Below are 4,329 nucleotides of genomic sequence, written 5' to 3' on the forward strand. Positions count from 1 at the left end.
CAATTGGTAAATTCAAATAATTCTCATTTTAATTACATTTTATCATTTAATCCAGTTGGTTATTTATTGAATACAGATATTTATAGTAATAATAATAATAGATTTGTGTTGCACTGTACATTTGAACAACAAATCTCAAAGTGCTACAGAGTAAAAACATAATAAAAGCATTAAAACAAGACAGGAAAAACAATATTAAAAATTAGCTGTATGTTTTTCTAAAAGGGTAGTTTTTAAGTCCTTTTTAAAAGTGTCCGTCTGTGGGGCCATGATGTGGTCAGGAAGGATGTTCCACAGACGGGGAGTGGCAGCTCCAAAAGCTCTGTCCCCCATATTCTTGATATTAAGATTAATGTTGTTCCTGGAATTAGATTATATTTTACATTTTAAAAATTTAGAAATTATTGTACAATTTAATGTATTTGATTATTTATAATGTATCTGATACATCTAAATACAGATTTTAATGTTGATCAAATAATGAATGCCATTTTTTGTGTATTTCATATTAATTATTATTCACATTTTAATTGCAATACTTTATAATTTAAATTTTTTAATATACACAGCTGAATACTCATGTTAAAATTCAATTTGATGAAATAAAAAATGTTACAATTTGTAAATAACATTTCACATTATGATCTTTAGAACATTTGATATATGTATCCATTTAAAATAAACATTTGTGATGATCTAAAAAAAATTGGTTCAATACATTTTTTTCAGATTACATGTCACATTAAGATTTACATAAACTTTGATGAATTAATTTACATTTTAATCGCAGTATTTAGTCAATTAATGTAGGTTTTATTGAATTATAGCTTAAATCTACCCATATTAATATTCAATTAAATAACAAATATATTTTTTGGTTTACAGTTCCTTGTTTTTTTTAAACTAAAGAATTGATTCATATTTTAACTACAATATTAGTAGTTAATAGTTTGTTTTTATTTATTAGATATAGCTAAAATACAGATGTTCAAATACAATTTTCTCATGAAATTAAGTATAATGTACAGTACCTTTTTTAGGTTATATTTCACGTTTAGATTAATAGAACATTTTGGAAGTTAATTTTGATTTGAATTACAATATTTATTTTACAAATTAATGTATTTGATTGTCTTTTAATTTATTAGATGCATTTAAATACAGACATTAAAATTCATTTGCTCATTAAATAAAATAAAAATGTTGAAAGCATTTTTTCAGAGACATATTCCTTATTTAGATTCATGGAAAATTTGATAAATTATCTAATTAAAATATTGTATGATTTAATGTAGTTATTTATAGATAAATGATGTTCCTGAAATAAAATAAAATAATCAGAAAAATTAGATGACTATTTTATTTTATTTCAGGAACATTTTAATTAATAAAATATTTGGGAAATTAATTTCTATTTTGATTACAATATTCTTTAAGTTTGTAGTTTATTATTATTTTTAATTCATTAGATATTAAAATTCTCTTTGATAATGAAATGAAAAAAATATGTTAAATATTTTTTTGTGAATATGTCTCACATTTAAAATAGACTATTTGATGAATTAATTTACATTGTATATTTTTTTTAAGTAGCTATAACTAAGTATTCATATTGAAATTGAATTTGTTGATGAATTTTAAAAAATCTATATTTGTTAAGATTTATAGAAACTGATTCACATTAGTTCTTACAGTTTTCTGTATTTAATATACAGTAACTAAATAAAGATATTACATCTTTTTTCATGAAATAAAGTAAATAATATTGTACTTTTTTCAGATTATATTTCACATTTAGATTAATAAAAAATGTGGTCAATGTATATGTTTTGGTAAAAAGGGTGACATTTTCATACAAAGAGATGGAATATAACAAATTAGAAGATGCAATTTATTAATTCATGAACTCTAACTTAAGAAGCTTCTTGCAGCCTCACAGAGTGCTGCTGACGTCACTGGAGTCCGGTTCTCTCCTGCAACAAAAAAAGTCGCAGAAGCAGCCCGTTTGCTGCAGTGGAATCTCACACGCGCGCACACACACACACACACACACACACACACAGGTCCTGCTTGAGGCTGTCAGAACAAGCAGAGCACAGGAGCTGCAGTGACTCAGCAGAGGTAAGTATGAGCTTTCCACTGGAGTTTATAGGACACATGCAGTGTCATATGTTGACTAACAGCTAAGCAGTAAAGGGGCGGGATGGATGTGTTGTTGTGATGCAGTCTGGACTGGAGCCAAGTGATGCTGCCTGCATGCAGACTGTGCAAGGTGCCTTTAAGAGCTGCTTGAGTCTGGTGTGTCCTCTGGGACAGGATGTTGGATTTCATAGTCCGTATTGATGCAAATAAATTGTAAAACTGTATTCATCGCTCATATAGTTTGCACTTTGCAGGTATATTTAATGTTTTTATGCGGCGTGTGTGTGTGTGTATACCTTTAAGAGGCCTCCAGCTGAGTCACTTGATTCAAGCAGTCAGATAGAGGACGTCCTCAACCTCAAAACTCCTGTAGCAATGGTGGGCTCATCTCCGTACCTTCTAGAGCAATGGTGTCAAACTTGTTTTTATTTAGGGCCACATCGAAAATTTGGCTGCCCTGAGAGGGCCGCTTGTAACAGTGAATATAAATAGCCTCGTTACACATTTTGCATTGGCAGATCTTTCATTATTATATTTTTACTGACAGATTCATTTATATCGTGCTTTGAAATTGTAAGCCGAGGTGACAAGCAGATATGTAAGTATTCATTTTTCCTTCTTAAGGCCACATGAATGATGGGGCGGACGATGTAAAATGTTCGTGGCAGGCCACAAAAATAAAGTGGCAGATGAAAATGATGTGGTGGGCCACATAAAATACTGTAGTGGGCCACATAAATTGATGTGGAAGTCCACTTAAAATATTGAGGTGGGTCACTTCAAATAATGTAGTGGACCACATAAAATGATGTGGCAGTCCACTTAAAATATTGTGGTGGCCCACTTCAAATAATGCAGTGGACCACTTAAAATATATGGCAGGCCACATCAAATATTGTAGTTGGCCACTTCAAATAATGTAGTGGACCACATAAAATTAAATGGCAGTGCACTTAAAATGTTGTAGTGCGCCACATAAAATTATGTGGCAGTCCACTTAAAGTATTGTAGTTGGCCACTTCAAATAATGTGGTGGACTACATACAATGATGTGGCAGTCCACTTAAAATATTGTAGTTGGCCACCTCAAATAATATAGTGGACCACATAAATTGATGTGGCAGTCCACTTAAAATATTGTAGTTGGCCAATTCAAATAACGTAGGGGACCAGATAAGATGATGTGGCAGTCCACTTAAAACACTGTAGTCCACTTAAAATATTGAGGTGGGTCACTTCAAGTAATGTAGTGGACCACATAAAATGATGTGGCAGTCCACTTAAAATATTGAGGTGGGTCACTTCAAATAATGTAGTGGACCACATAAAATTATATGGCAGGCCACTTAAAATATTGTAGTTGGCCACTTCAAATAATGTAGTGCACCACATAAAATTATATGGCAGTGCACATAAAATTATATGGCAGTGCACTTAAAATATTGTAGTGGGCCACATAAATTATGTGGCAGTCCACTTAAGTTATTGTAGTTGGCCACTTCAAATAATGTAGTGGACTACACACAATGACGTGGCAGTCCACTTCAAATATTGTAGTTGGCCACTTCAAATAATGTAGTGGACCACATAAAATGATGTTGGCAGTCCACTTAAAATATTGTAGTTGGCCACTTCGAATAGTGTAGGGGACCAGATAAGATGATGTGGCAGTCCACTTAAAATACTGTAGTGGGCCACGTAAATTGATGTGGCAGTCCACTTAAAATATTGAGGTAGGTCACTTCAAATAATGTAGTGGACTACATAAACTGATATGGCAGGCCACTTAAAATATTGTAGTTGGCCACTTCAAATAATGTAGTGGGCCACATAAATGACAAAGTGGACCACATAAAATGATGTGGCAAAAAATAATGTGGTGAGTCACCTAAAATAATGTTGCAGGCCACATAAGATAACATTGCAGGCCAATCAAAATAATGTGGCGGACTGCATAACATGACATAGTGGGCCACATAAATAATGTAGTGGGCCAAGCTAAATTACGTGGCGGGCCACATAAAATAATGTAGCAGACCACATAAAATGATGTGGCTGGCCCCAAAAAATTATGTGGCGGACTGCATAAAAGGACTTGTGGGACCATTTCAAATAATGTAGCGGAACTCATAAAAGGATGGGGTGGATCAAATACATTTATGTGGCGAGCCACATATAAGAAAATGG

The 4,329-nt window shown here is 32.4% G+C and overlaps 1 protein-coding gene across 4 annotated transcripts in view; it reads left to right on the plus strand.

Annotated features, from left to right (window-relative positions):
- The first annotated feature begins 1,841 nt into the window (after positions 1-1,841).
- si:dkey-81h8.1 (uncharacterized protein LOC100034657 homolog) overlaps positions 1,842-4,329 on the plus strand; it is a 20,537-nt gene continuing 18,049 nt past the window's right edge. The window contains exon 1 of one of the 4 annotated variants that reach the window (XM_062047540.1): positions 1,842-2,121. The gene's annotated coding sequence lies outside the window, so the exon portion shown is untranslated. Of the gene's footprint in view, positions 2,122-3,108 lie in introns of those variants that run through there. The other 3 variants (XM_062047538.1, XM_062047537.1, XM_062047539.1) reach the window with 3 other exon arrangements.

The sequence above is a fragment of the Entelurus aequoreus genome, linkage group LG05 (genome assembly GCF_033978785.1).
Source record: "Entelurus aequoreus isolate RoL-2023_Sb linkage group LG05, RoL_Eaeq_v1.1, whole genome shotgun sequence".
In the NCBI taxonomy this organism is placed as follows: domain Eukaryota; kingdom Metazoa; phylum Chordata; class Actinopteri; order Syngnathiformes; family Syngnathidae; genus Entelurus; species Entelurus aequoreus.